This window comes from Natator depressus, chromosome 1 (genome assembly GCF_965152275.1).
Source record: "Natator depressus isolate rNatDep1 chromosome 1, rNatDep2.hap1, whole genome shotgun sequence".
Lineage (NCBI taxonomy): Eukaryota > Metazoa > Chordata > Testudines > Cheloniidae > Natator > Natator depressus.
Window position 1 is genome coordinate 110,050,922 of NC_134234.1, and position 15,366 is coordinate 110,066,287.

Here is a 15,366-nt window from a genome sequence, read left to right on the forward strand (position 1 = left end):
TTGTGTGTGGTGTAACTTTTTTTTTTTTTTTTTAACACTGTGTACTGTTCTCATCTACGCTACTCCCATGAGTCCTGTTGATCTTAAACCAAATTAGACCCAGGCATGCTTGGGGAATCCCAAAAACCTCAGCTCAGTCACCACTCCTGTTTCTGTCACTTTAGAACATAAGAACAGCCATACTGGGTCAGACCAAAAGTCCATGAGCCCAGTATCCTGTCTTCTGACAGTGGCCTATGCCAGGTGCTCCAGAGGGAAGAACAGAACAGGTGATCATCAAGTGATCCATCCCCTGTCGTCCATTCCCAGCTTCTGGCAAAACAGAGGCTAGGGACACAGTCCCTGCCCATCCAGGCAAATAGCCATTGATGGACCTATACTCCATGAACTTACCTAGTTCCTTTTTGAACCCTGTTATAGTCTTGGCCTTCACAACATCCTCTGGTAAGGAATTCCACAAGTTGACTATGCGTTGTGTGGAAAAAATACATCCTTTTGTTTATTTTTAAACCTGCTGCCTAGTTAGTGTGTTGTTTACTCCTTCTCATAACAGTTTCTTATTTACTTTCTCCACACTTGTCATGATTTTATAGACCTGTATCATATCCCCCCTTAGTCGTCTCTCTTCCAAGCTGAAAAGTCCCAATTTTATTAATCTCTCCTCATATGGAAGCTGTTCCATGCCCCTAATCATTTTTGTTCTTTTCTGAACCTTTTCCAAGTCAATATATCTTTTTTTGAGATTGGGGGGACTGCATCTGCACGCAGTATTCAAGGTGTGGGCGTTCCATGGATTTATATAGAGGCAATATGATATTTTCTGTCTTACTATCTATCCCTTTCTTAATAATTCCCAACGTTCTGTTGGCTTTTTTACTGCCGCTGCACATTGAGTGGATGTTTTCAGAGCATTATCCACAATGAATTCAAAATCTCTTTCTTGAGCGGTAACGAGCTAATTTAGATATACATCATTTTATATGTACACCTCTACCCCGATATAACACAAATTCAGATATAACACGGTAAAGCAGCGCTCTGGGGGGCTGGGGCTGCGCGCTCCAGTGGATCAAAGCAAGTTCGATATAACACGGTTTCACCTATAACGCGGTAAGATTTTTTTTTTGGCTCCCCGGGGCAGCGTTCTATCGGGGTAGAGGTGTATATATGTTTTCCAATGTGCATTACTTTGCATTTATCGACGTTGAATTTCATCTGCCATTTTGTTGCCCAGTGACCCAGTTTTATGAGATCCTTTTGTAGCTTTATGCAGTCTGCTTGAATATCTATCTTGAGTAGTTTTGTATCATCTGCAAATTTTGCCACCTTACTGTTTATCCCTTTCTCCAGATTATTTATGAATATGTTGAATAGGACTGGTCCCAATACATATCCCTGGGGAGACACCACTGTTTACCTCTTTCCATTCTGAAAACTGACCATTCATTCCTACCCTTTGTTTCCTATCTTTTAACCAGTTACTAATCCATGAGAGGACCTTCCCTCCTGTCCTATGACTGCTTAATTTGCTTAAGAGCCTTCGGTGAGAGACCTTGTCAAAGGCTTTTTGAAAATCTAAGTATACTGTATTCACTGGATTCCCCCTTGTCCACATGCTTGCTGACTCCCTCAAAGAATTCTAGTAGATTGGTGAGGCATGATTTCCTTTTACAAAAAACATATTGGCTCTTCCCCAACAAATTATGTTCATCTATGTGTCTGACAATTTTGTTCTTTACTATAGTTTCAATCACCTTACCTGGTACCGAAGTCAGGCTTACCGGCCTGTGATTGCCAGGATTGCCTCTGAAGCCCTTTTTAAAAATTGGCGTCACATTAACTATCTTCCAGTCATTTGGTACAGAAACTGATTTAAATGATGTTACAAACTACAGTTAGTAGTTCAGCAGTTTCACATTTGATTTCTTTCAGAACTCTTTGGTAAATACCATCTGGTCCTGGTTACTTATTACTTTTTAGTTTATCAATTTGTTCCTAAGCCTCCTCTCGTGACACCTCAATCTGCGTCCGTTCCTCAGATTTGTCACCTAAAACAAATGGCTCAGGTGTGGGAATTTCCTCACATCCTCAGCCATAAAAACTGCTGCAAATAATTCATTTAGTTTCTCCGCAACTGCCTTATTGTCCGCAAGTGCTCTTTTAGCATCTTGATCGTCCAGTGGTCCCATTGGATGTTTAGCAGACTTCCTGCTTCTGATGTACTTAAAAATGTTATTACTTTTTGAGTCTTTGGCTAACTGTTCTTCAAATTCTTTTTTGGCCTTCGTAATTATATTTTTAGACTTCATTTGTCAGAGATTATGCTCCTTTCTATTTTCCTCAGTAGGATTTAACTTCCACTTCTTAAAGGATGCCTTTTGGTCTCTCACTGCTTCTTTTACTTTGTTGTTTAGCCACTTCTTTGGTTCTCTTACTAGGTTTTTTTAATTTGGAGTGTACATTTAAGTTGAGCCTCTATTACGGTGTCTTTAAAAAGTTTCCATGCAGCTTGCAGGGATTTCACTTTTGGCTTTTAATTTCTGTTTAACTAACTTCCTCATTTTTGTGCAGTCCCCCTTTCTGAAATTAAATGCTACAGTGTTGGGCTGTTGTGGTGGTTTCCCTGCTACAGAGATGTTTAATTATATTATGGTCACGATTACCAAGTGGTCCAGCTATAATCACTACTTGGACCAGACCCTGTGCTGCATTTAGGACTAAATCAAGAATTGACTTTCCTTTTGTGGGTTCCAAGTCATTTAAGGTGTCAAGAAACTTTATCTCTGCATCACGTCCTGATGTGACATGTACCCAGTAAATGTGGGGATAGTTGAAATCCCCCATTATTACTGAGTTTTTTATTTTTATAGCTTCTCTAATCTCCCTGCGCATTTCAGTCACTATCACCATCCTGTGCAGGTGGCTGGTGATATATCCCTACTGCTATATTCTTATTAGAGTATGGAATTACTATCCATAAAGATTTTTTGGTACAGTTTGGTTCATTTTTTTTTACAAGTTTTTACTTCATTTGATTCTTTGATTTTTTTTAATTTATTTTATTTTTTTTTTTTACATATAGTGCCAGTCCTCCACCAGCACAACTTGTTCTGTCCTTCTGATATATTTTGTACCCTGGTACTACTGTGTCCCATTGATTATCCTCATTCCACCAAGTTTCTGTGATGCCTATTGTATCAATATCCTCATTTAATATGAGGCATTGTAGTTCACCTGTCTTATTATTTAGACTTCTAGCATTTGAATATAAGCACTTTAAAAACTTGTCACTTTTTAGCTGTCTGCCATTTCATGATGTAATTGAATGGGCCTCCTTTTCATTTGACTGGTTTCAGAGTAGCAGCTGTGTTAGTCTGTATCCGCAAAAAGAACAGGAGTACTTGTGGCACCTTAGAGACTAACAAATTTATTTGAGCATAAGCTTTCGTGGGCCACAGCCCACTTCATCAGTTGCTGTAGCCCACAAAAGCTTACGCTCAAATAAATTTGTTAGCCTCTAGGGTGCCACAAGTACTCCTGTTCTTTTTTTCATTTGACTGTTTCTCATCAGATCCTACCTGTATTTTATCAGCTTCCATCCTCTCCTCCTTACTAGGACATAGAGAATCTCCATTAATAGATCCTCCCCTAAGAGAGATCTGTCTGAACCACGTGTTCCTCCACACCTGTCGGCTTTCCCGCAGCCCTTTTTTTAAAAACTGCTCTCTGACCTTTTAAATTTTAAGTGTCAGCAATCTGGTTCCATTTTGGTTTAGGTGGAGCCCATTCTTCCTGTATAGGCTCCCCCTTTCCCAAAAGTTTCCCCAGTTCCTAGTAAATCTAAACCCCTTCTCCCTACACCATCGTTTCATCCATACATTGAGACCCTGCAGTTCGAACTGGCCCTGCGCGTGCAACTGGAAGCATTGGAGGTCCTGGACTTCAATCTCTTACCTAGTGGCCTAAATTTGGCCTCCAGAAACTCTCTCCTATCCTTCCCTATGTCATTGGCACCTGCATGTACCACAACCATCCGCTTCTCCCCAGCACTACACATACATCTATCTAGATATTTCGAGACATCCGCAACCTTCGCATCAGGCAGGCAAGACACCATGCGGTTCTCCCGGTCATTGCAAACCCAGCTATCTGTGTTTCTAATGATCAAATTTCCCCATAACTATTACCTATCTCTTCCCAATAACTGGAGTTCCTTCCCCTGGAGAGGTCTCCTCAGTGTGAGAGGATACCACAACATCATCTGGAAGGAGAGTCCCAACTATGGGATTGTTTCCCTCTGCTTCAGTTGGATGGTCTAGTTCCCTGAGACTTTTATCCTCCTCAGCAACACAGAGGATGTCAGGCTGCGGGTGGGACCGTTCTGCTGTGTCCCGGAAAGTCTCATCTATGTACCTCCTGTCTCTTTTAGCTCCTCCATTTCAGCCACTCTGGTCTCCAAAGCCTGTATGTGGTCTGTGAGGGCCAGGAGCTCCCTACACTGAATGCACACGTACGCCACCTGTCCATACGGCAGGTAATCATATATGCTGCATTGGTGCAATAAAATGGATAGCCCCCACTCTGTTGCTGGACTTCTGCCTGCATTCTCTTTTTTTTACTCCTGCAGCTCATTCCTTTGTTGATGTTTGGTTTTTATCAATGGCTGTTTCTGTCTTAAGTTTAAAGAAGGTTAAGTGTATTTAGCACCCCCTCTCGCATTCTCCCTCTGAACTCCCTTGCAAAACTCCCCTGTTAGCCGCTCCTGTTCGCTAGCTCCTCTTGTCACTTAGGAGTGGGTTTTTTAAAGGTTTCCAGCTGTCCTACCAACTGCCATGGGATCTTCCCCTCCAGTTTGACCTATCACCCTTCATTCAGGAGACATAAGAGCTTTAACAGATATAACACTCTATCCCCGTTGACCTGTTAACACTCAGATTCATCACAACACAGTGAAGTCTAGCAAGATTAATAGGGTGCAGTTAAGAAAGGGGAATACTTGGGAATTTTTGTCCTTGAATAAACTTACTGTGAGCATTATCAAGCTATCCAGTATTCTCCTAAGGGAAGTGGGTGAGATTTCCATCTTTTGGGACACTTAAAACTAGACTGGACACAACACTAATAAGGGGAGTCAGGAATAATTGTGCATTGGTGGGAAGATAATTAGTAACCTAATGGCCATCTACCATCTCTAACCCGATACCAGGAAAAAGTGTTGGTCACTTGTATATTGGAACTGATGTCTGAAAATAGAGAAGGAAACGCTATTCCTCATAAATGGTTCAAAAATGTAATCGTGTAGCAGTTCTTAAACAGATTGGTGGAAAATCAACTGGCAGAATGGTGCTAGTGCTTCTCGTTTTCAGTTACTTCAATTGCAAAGAAAATCCTGGAGGCCTGCAAAAGCAGCAGGAAAACAGGTGGTTTGTGTCTGGCTCTCTGTTAGGAGTCACTGCTACCTAGAAGGAAGAGAAGAAACAGGAGCTGCTCTCAAGAATTAGAACCATTAGTTAGCAAGGAATGCTCAAAGGAGAGAAGTAATACAGCCTTGCAATGTGCCCATGGGAGAAGGGGACCAGGTAGGAGGAAGTCATGTATGGGGAGAAAACACTTAGAGCATTAAACAGTCAAATATGCATAATTGCTTTTTTCATATCAATTTCTGTGTAGGCAATTGCTATAGTTGTCACAGGGATACTTTGTGACTCTCACATGGACCATCTCTTTCCAGATATGGTCTTTAGTAAAACTCTGTCCATGCTAGGAGAGAATTTGCAAAATCTTGGACTGATTGATTTCTCAAAGTTTTATTTTACATTGTGTGTTCTACCAACATTTTATTTTTTTACTTGAAAATATTTTGGCAAAATTATTCTCTTTATCTCTAGATAGGCAGATACCTCTGAAGTATTTTAATTAACAGTATTTTAGTGTTTTATGTATTTTAGTTACCGAGTGAGACTGACCCTATACCTGACTCTGAGCAGGTGGACCCTTGTGCCCGTATGGAGCCCTATTGATTCCCTGTACAGGATTCTGCCACATGAAGCTTGTTGCAGGCTCAGTGCCTGATATTATTTCCCCAGATATCTAAAGATGGAGGGATGAGAGAAGTGTATTCTCTCCCTTTTAAGGGAGGTGTTCAAAAGAAACTTGAATAAATTTATATCATTCCACTTCACTTATTTTTTACGATATCGTCTGTAAATATGTTGGCCAAAGAAAATATTTTAAAATGTACACTTGAAAATGAAAAGGTTTAGAAAAGGGCAACAAAAATTATTAGGGGTATGGAACAGCTTCCGTATGAGGAGAGATTAATGAGACTGGGACTTTTCAGTTTGGAAAAGAGACGACTAAGGGGGGATACGATAGAAGTCTGTAAAATCATGACTGGTGTGGAGAAAGTAAATGAGGTGTTTTTTACTCCTCCTCTTAACACAAGAACTAGGGGTCACCAAACGAAATTAATAGGCAGCAGGTTTAAAACAAAGAAAAGGAATTATTTCTTCACACAGCACACAGTCAACCTGTGAAACTTTTTGCCTGAGGATGTTGTGAAGGCCAAGACTATAACGGCTTAAAAAAAAAAAAGATAGGTCCATCAATGGCTATTAGCCAGGATGGGCAGGAATGGTGTCCCTAGCCTCTGTTTTCCAGAAGCTGGGAATGGGCGACAGGAGATGGATCATTTGATGATTACCTGTTCTGTTCATTCCCTTGGGCGCTTGCCATTGGCCATTGTTGGAAAACAAGATACTGGGCTAGATGGATCTTTGGTCTGACCCAGAATGGCTGTTCTTATGAAATGCTGAGGAGTGGTTTCCTGCATTGCCATTTAAGGCCCTAATCTTGTGATAAGATCAGTGTGAGTGGACCCTGGCACCTTCACAGGGCACCACTGAAGTTAGTAGGGTTCTACAAGAGCAAAAGAGCTCACTTGCACAAATCTGACTAGCGTAAAGGCCCATGGCTATTTTTTGAGTGAAGATACATTGTTTGTGTTTTAAAAAAAAAAAAAAGCAAGATCCACAGGTCAGAATTCAGATTCATGTGTTTTCTTTGCAGAAAAGCTTGGCCAGTTGTGGTAACTGATGTAATCATGCAGCCTTACGAATAAAGTAAATAGGTTCTAATGTTTGAGGGCTGTTTGCCATTCATTGTAGCATCATGGTACTGAAAATACCTGACACAAGACTGCTGAGGTTGTTTAGAAGAACGTGTATTTTGTATACCATTCTCAGACCTATTTGATGAAGCCTACTGGCAAAGAAATACGTTCGGTGTATAACAATAACAACCTCACTATTTTATGCAGACTGCCATCTCCTATGAGATCTGTGGAAACCAATGCATGTGCAACAGTTTTTGTTTTTGAACAAAATCTTCATTATGAATATCTTGACTATTTATATCTGTACGAACTAGATTTACTCCATTATCTTCAAGTTTAATTGTTTTCTCATGCATTGCAGTTCTGTAATTAAAATAATGTGAAGCCTATGCTTTTGATAATTTAAAAGTACCATATGGAAAACTAACTGAACTTAAATCTGCTGTCTGAATCCAAAGGTTACAACTGGGCTAAAATTTAAAAAGTCAAAATGACATTAACAGTAATGGAAACGAGGGCTCTATGCGCTCTTTATGATGCACAAAGAGGGCCTAAAAAGAATTTTATATGCATTTTTTTTCCTGGCTTTCTTTCTTTACATATCAGGAACATCTAGTCTGATGTTTTTGCTTTTTGGTTTTTTGTTTTGTTGGAGATTTCCAGTACATATTGGAAGTTTTAATTGAAGAGGTTGAAAATTCAGTCTCTCACAAACAGATCTTGTTCGAGTTGTTTATGGACACTGTTTTGTTAATGCTTACTTGCCTGAAAGATTTTCTTTTTTTTTTTTTTTAAATCTGAATTAAAATCATTCACCGTGAATTATTTTTTTTCACTTGCTTGGTGTTTGATGTCCTAATACTACTTGTTCTCCCGTCGTCCGTTATGTCTTTCAAGAAAGAGTATACAAGACCTGACATTTCTAATGTTAAAACATTTTTTAAAAAGGTAAAACATTGCACATACACCCTTTTTGGATGGAGGCAGGAGGGAGATAACTACAGCGTTAAGTGAGGAGTTACTGTAAAAGGTTATGTTCCTGAAAAAATGCGACTTTATGCGAAATGATGTTAAGCGAATCCAATTTCCCATAAGAATTAATGTAAATAGGAGGGGTTAGGTTCCAGGGAAATTTTTGTCACCAGAAAGACTATATTATTATATATATAAAATGTATGTATAAAAAATATAGTGATACAGCATGGCCAAAGGGAAGAAAGTTTGCTGTAGATTAATTAAATCACCTGAAGCCAATTGCTGAATAAAACCCACCTGCTTCAATCAGACAAGGGAAGGAGTTGAAGCACAGTGGATTGGTCTTGGAGCAGAGAGCAGTTTGGAGGGAAGCAGAGGGGAGTTTAGAGAAGGGCTGCGGTGGGCTAAGAAGACCAAGACCGTAGGTAAAGGGGCACCTGGTTTGTGCAGAGGGAGGGCAGGAAGCCCCACAAGCTGAAGGGCAGGAGAGGGAAGTAGTCCAGGGGAAGGAACCGCTAGTTCAAGCGGTGTACCACTATCCCTAGGGCCCCTGGGCTGGGACCCAGAGTAGAGGGCAGGCCTGGGTACTTCCCGCTCCACTCCCCTCCTCCTAGGACACTACTGAGGCAGTTATTACCCCAGTTCAGGGGAGAGAAATGGTGCCCTGAACCCTCCCCAAGAAAGAGTGCGAGACCCTTCAAAGTAGTGCCAGACATTTGCCACTATATATATATACACACACACACACACAGTATACGTTTCACACAAACAATTTAATACTGTATGCAGCAATGATGATTGTGAAGCTTGGTTGAGGTGGTGAAGTTGGAGGGTGGGATATTCCTAGGGAATGCCTTACTGCTAAATGATGAACTAGCACTCGGCTGAGCCTTCAAGGATTAACATGTTGTTAATGTAGCCTCACACTCTAGAAGGCAGCACAAATGGAGGGAGAGGAGACAGCATGGCAGACAGAGACACACATCGTACGTGGGAGAGAGAGATGCGCATTGCCCCTTTAAGTAAGCTGATTCTACTCTAAGTACATTGCCTTTTTAAGTAGATAAGCAAGTTGAGACAGCAGCTGCTGCCACCAAGCTCCCTCCGTCCTGAGCCCTGTCCCGTCCCCGTCCCCCCCGTGGGGTAAGCAGGGGGGAGGGGGACACCCTGACATTAGCAGAGACACACACCCACCCCGCACAGCAAGCAGGAGGCTCCCGGTAACCTCCTAAGGCAGAGGGCAGGAGCAGCACATGGCAGTGGGGGAGGACAACTGAACTGCTGTCAATTGATAGCCTGCTGGACGGCTGCCCCACAGGAATCTTAAGGGAGTGGGGAGCTGATAGTAGGGCTGCTGGTCCACCCTGGTTTCAAGCCCCCACCACCTAGCTCCAACAGGCTGCTCTTCCTGCAAGCAGTGGACAAAGCAGGCAGCCGCCAAACAATGTTCTAAGGGGGCAATGTACAACTTTAAATGAGCATGTTCTCTAATTGATCAGCAATGTAACATTAAAACGACATTAAGCAGGACAACTTTAAGTGAGGAGTTAATGTATTATCATAAATGAGGAAACAAGCAAAATCCCAATTATTTTTGCTTTTTGAAGTCACCTCTAAAGGACCAAGGAAAAATGCCTTCTAAAAAAGTCACTTGCCAGTTCTGGAACTTATCTGCATGGTTGTAGTCTTTTTGCCACAGTCTCAGTTCTTTAAAATGCTTATCTTTATTAATAATTTAATAGCATAGTACAGTATATAGCAATGGACTTCTGGTGTATGTCTTCAGTTTTTCCTGTGTTAGGAACACAGCGGTACTTACTAGCATGCTAAACAAGATAACTGCTTTTAATGGCTAGTTATAATAGTCATGTTAATGCATCACAAATTTTAGTTATGTATTTGCTTGATTGTGGATGATTGATTTATTAGGGTGGGCCATATGTCCCGTTTTGGCTCGGGCAGTCCATTTATTAAACCCTGTCCCCACTTTTTGGCAAAAGTGGGCACTTGGTCAGTTGGCAAGAGCAAACAGGACAAATGCCCACTTTTTTTTTTTTAAACACAAAAGTGGGATGCAGCGGAACGTGGTGAGGGGGAGCAGCTACCCCAGCCTCACATTGGGGGACAAGCAGGGCTCGGGCGAGCAGCAACGCCAGCCCCAGCCTTGTACAGGGGGGACAAGCAGGGCTCGGTTGAGTTGCTCTGGCCAGCCCCATGCAGTGTCCCGTTTTTTCATTTTGGGAAATATGGTTGTGACGGGTTGGATCACAGAAACCCCCTGGGGGCTGCCAACTGATGTGCCAAGATTACTTCTGCCCCTGCTTTCCCTGCCCTCCCACCTTGGGACTTCAGAGCCCTGCCTGGTTTGAGCCAGACCCGCTAGCCTGCTGCAAACCCAGACCCAGGTCTGAACCACGTCCCCTAATAGCTGAGGCTTAAACTAAGAGCAGCTTAAGAAGTGTTCCTGTCTTTAACACTCAGATGCCCAACTCCCAATGGGGTCCAAACCCTTAATAAATCGGTTTTACCTTGTATAAAACGTATACAGGGTAAACTCATAAATTGTTCGCCCTCTAGAACACACAGAGAGAGAGAGAGAGAGATGCACAGCTGTTTGCCCCCCCAGGTATTAATACATACTCTGGGTTAATAAGTAAAAAGTGATTTTATTAAAAACAGAAAGTAGGATTTAAGTGGTTCCCAGTAGTAACAGACAGAACAAAGTGAATTACCAAGCAAAATAAAATAAAATACGCAAGTCTAAGCCTAGTACAGTAATAAAACTGAATATAGATAAAATCTCACCCTCAGATGTTTCAATAAGTATCTTTCACAGACTGGATGCCTTCCTAGTCTGGGCACAATCCTTTCCCCTGGTACAGCCCTTGTTCCAGCTCAGGTGGTAGCTAGGGGATTTCTCATGATGGCTGCCCCATTTGTTCTCTTCTACCCACTTAAATATCTTTTGCATAAGGCAGGAATCCTTTGTCCCTCTGGGTTCCCACCCCTCCTTCTCAATGGACAAGCACCAGGTTAAAGATGGATTCCAGTTCAGGTGACATGATCACATGTCATTGTAAGACTTCATTACCCACTTGCCAGCCCACAGGTATACAGGAAGACTTACAAGTAAAACAGAGCCATTTACAGTCAATTGTCCTGGTTAATGGGAGCCATTAAGATTCCAAACCACCATTAATGGCCCATATTATGCATAACTACCATAAGACCTCAGTGTTATATTTCATATTTCTAATTTCAGATACAAGAGTGATACATTTATACAAATAGGATGACCACACTGAGTAGATTATAAGCTTTGTAATGATACCTTACAAGAGACCTTTTCCATGAAGCATATTCCAGTTGCATTATATTCACACTCATTAGTATATTTTTATAAAATCATAGAGTGCAACGTCACAATGGTCACCCTATTTATTATGTTTGTGTGAAGTCATGTGCCCAGATATCATGTTGATCGGCACGTAATTATTTCAGAATATTATTTTATAAACCTATAGGCATTTAAAGATTACATTGATAAGGATGTAGGTGAGGTAATGGCTTTTAAATGAATAGTGTTCAACACTTAATGCTAAAATATTGTATAGTACAGGCACAGTTATATAAACTGTTCTAATAATTTTGCTGAAAGAACAAATATCTACAATACAGACCCATTTACATGCGGGTGTCGGGAGTCAAGCCGCCATGACCGCGTGTTAACGGACCGCGGCTTAAGAGGGCCGTGCTGAAAGAAGTGTCTGATTCACTTGGGAAAAAAAGGCTGTTGTTTTCTGCTCTTTCTGACTCGCATTTTTTTTCTTTTGAACTCTGTCATTTTCCGCAGATGAATGATTTTGATATTTTTCCGCATTTTACTCCTCCATAGATCTTGCAACAGTTTCTACAGCACTAAGTGGGTGAAATTTTGACATTTTCAACAACATTCTCATCGTCACTGCCATTTAGGCCTGCATTGTTAGAATTCTTGCCATCACTTTTGCGGTCCGACGTAGCCTTGCAGCCCGTTAATATTTCTTCCTCGGACAGAAATTCTGAAGTCGGGCAATCTTCATCCATCTCCAGCCACTCGGTAATGATTTCCGGCGACGTATCCAAACTAAAATCTTTTATCATTTGAAAGAGAAGTTTACCTTTATCCTCTTTTGTCTGCGTGCATGTGTGTAGGACGTCTTCTTCCAAAAATCCTTCAAAGTCTGGTTCTGAATCAGTGCCACTGCTGGAGTTTTGAGTCTGAGCCAGTGTTCCCTCTAATTTTTGACAGGCCGTGTGAGCAAAAATTTCTTCTGTGCAAATTTTTGAAGCAGAGTTCAAATTTGTGCGCCATGAGGCAAATGCGCCCAAGTGGGTAAAATGCTTATACATTTAAAAAGTTTTAATTTGAAGTTTGTGTCAATTTATATGGGTTTTCAGATACAGACATCGTAAGTTTAAAAAAAAAAATTTTAAATTTAAAATTTTCCTAAAAAAAAATCAATAAATGATTATCAGCCAAGAATAATATGTAATTTAAAAATGCATTTTAATTTCTTTATTGGTCAAAATGTCAAAGACTGCTAAACTAATCTTACTGTTTTTCCCTGCGATCTTTTTCAATTACCTGTTCAATATAAACTGTCCAGATCTATCAGTCCTCCATCCAGCTGGTAACTCTTAATACACATCAGCATGTCCAAATGATCTACTTGTAAACAATTCTGCAGTTTGTTTTTTAGAGTGTTCATTAAGCTAAAGCCGTGCTCACAGTCTGCACTTGATGCTAGGAATGTTCCTCCAATATCAGTCAACTTTGCAAGATCCGGAAACTGCTCGTTCTGGTGAGCAAATGTCACCATATCCAGGAAACTTAAAACCAATTGGCTTTTGAGTCTTTCGGCTACTACAAACTTGAAGTCATTGTACTGACTGACTGTAACAATCTCTTCATCAAGAAAGTCTTTGTATTTTGAACATAGGGATTTGACCTGATAAATTCCAAAATTGAAGTCACACTTAACTATTGCTTCACGATCAAAAGCGGACCACTCCTGGACTTCATCCTCTGGAAACCTGTCTGCCAAATGTGCACACAAGATGTTTATGAAAGTTATTATAGAAATTGGTATAGAATTGGTATCGATTTTCATTATTTTCTTGAGAGCTCATATCTAAGAGAGCCTTAACTTTGTCACTCCATAAGACTGAATCTCCAAGGTACTGTCTTCTGATATTGTTCAGTTTACCTCGGGCAAGGTGAAATGCTTCAAGAGGTGTAAGGCCCCGTTTCTGGAGCTGTGTGGATAGTGAAGCCAGCTCTGACAAAGCATCATTCAAAACCTCTAATGTTATTCGGTATTCCATAGTATTCAGCTTTTTGTGGCAGTATTTAGAAACTGGATCAGTATCTTTATCTTGCCCAAAATATTCCAGAAGAGGATTATGGTTGCGAATAATTGCTTGAAGTGCAACGTGCCTAGATAACCAGCGCATTTCATTGAGTGGCCTGAAAGCCACTGACTCGCATTCAGAAGCATCCACTATTTTCTGAAATTTGTATTTTCTCCTGGATGACCGACAGAACGCCATGTAGACAGTTCTCATTAAGGTTTCGATTGTCTCTTATCAGATTGACCTCTTTCCATGCATCGGAAATCCCCAAGTCTTCCTGGTGTGCAACGTAATGTTGCTGGACTAAGTGTGGAATATCCTGTTTCAGCTGAGCCGCCACATCACTTTGTTTACCCAACATCACAGAGGCACCATCAGATGTGAACATCACCATTTTTGTTAGATCAAGTTGGTGTTTTTTATAAAACTCTTTGATTGCAGACACTATTGAAACAGCATCACATTCTTGCAATCTTAATAGTCCACCAAACAAAGTTTTATAATCTGCAGAATTTATGGATCTATATTTAAAGTAGAGTATCAAATATCTGTGAATGGATATATCAGTGCTTTCATCAACAGCTACAGTAGGAAACATTGCCGATGCTATTTCACGCATGAGGTCATTTTGGACAATGCAGTTGATGATTTCAAGAAATTAAAAAGCATGATTTTTACTTCTCCAGCTCGCTGGTCTGTGCACATTCTTTTCCATATTGTCATTAATATCCTGAACAGAAAGCACTGAGCTGTTCATTTTAATAGCCAACAACACATTGTCAATAAGTACCTTGATTTCTTCTGGGTTTGAGTGCTTGCGTTCAAGATTAATTTGCCTCCTCTGCTTTTCAGCTGGACTTTCAAGAATCATGGAAACCATTCCATTCCGTAAGGAAGGGTTTTTGTTTCTACGTCTTGTTACACTATCTATATGAGACTTATTTGACAGATGATGCTTTAAGAAATCCAACATCCATACATCATTCCACATTCTTCCTGTTGAAAATTCTCCCGGAGCTCTGGCATCTCAACAATATAAACAAACCACTCCGTTGTCGTCCTCCATATGTGAATATTTCACGAAGTTTAATAGGCATTAGACTATGTGACTTCGGTGTAACTGTCTCTATAGTCTCATCCAGCCATCCAGATTTAAATGAAGTCGCTGTTCTTTTACGCTTTAGACCTCTAGACAGTGACATTTTGGGATTATTTTTTTTTTACCAGATTGGTTCATATAAAATTAATACTTTTTATTATATGGCTACTATTTCAATGCGCTTAATAGCGTGACTCGACAAAAGGGCAAACGGGAGATCATTCCGATCAGGATACCGGAAGTTTGTGCATAGCTCCGATCACGTCCATCTCTCTGTGGCAAAAAAACGACGGGAAAATGGTAAAACATCACAAGTAAATGGATGAAGTCCAATGCCTTTGAAAAATTTCAATCACGAAAAAAACGCTTACCTTTGTTCATTTCTGGGAACTCTTTGCAGTTCCTTAGCAACTACCGCCAGGCATTTTGACTTATTCGCATGTGCTTGAGTTTGTACACAGCCAAATGAACAGACTACAAGGAGATGTGTGGGTCTCCTCCTCCCGACCGTCCCGACATGATCAACGTTCCACGTTCAAAATGCTGGCGGGGAGGGGTACATTTCATTGCCCTCCTTTCCCTTTTCCTCCCCCCTTGCCAGCTAGTAGAATCTGGCTGTGTTGATAGATGGTGGGCGAACAGTGTCAAAAGTCGCCCGTAAATAAGGTGACCAGATCACAAGAGTGAAATATCAGGACACAATGGGTGAGCGGGGTGGGGGGGGGGAAAGAGACACACAGCTCCCCTGGCCTGCACCCCCTGAACCCACTATGCCCAGAGCCTC

At 41.0% G+C, this 15,366-nt stretch overlaps 1 protein-coding gene and 1 pseudogene across 6 annotated transcripts in view; one reads left to right on the forward strand and one right to left on the reverse strand.

Annotated features, from left to right (window-relative positions):
- The window catches only part of TFDP1 (transcription factor Dp-1), a 114,941-nt gene that overhangs the window by 4,299 nt on the left and 95,276 nt on the right, over positions 1 to 15,366 (forward strand). The window lies entirely within an intron of this gene.
- On the reverse strand, positions 12,721 to 14,685 carry LOC141987867 (E3 SUMO-protein ligase KIAA1586-like; annotated as a pseudogene).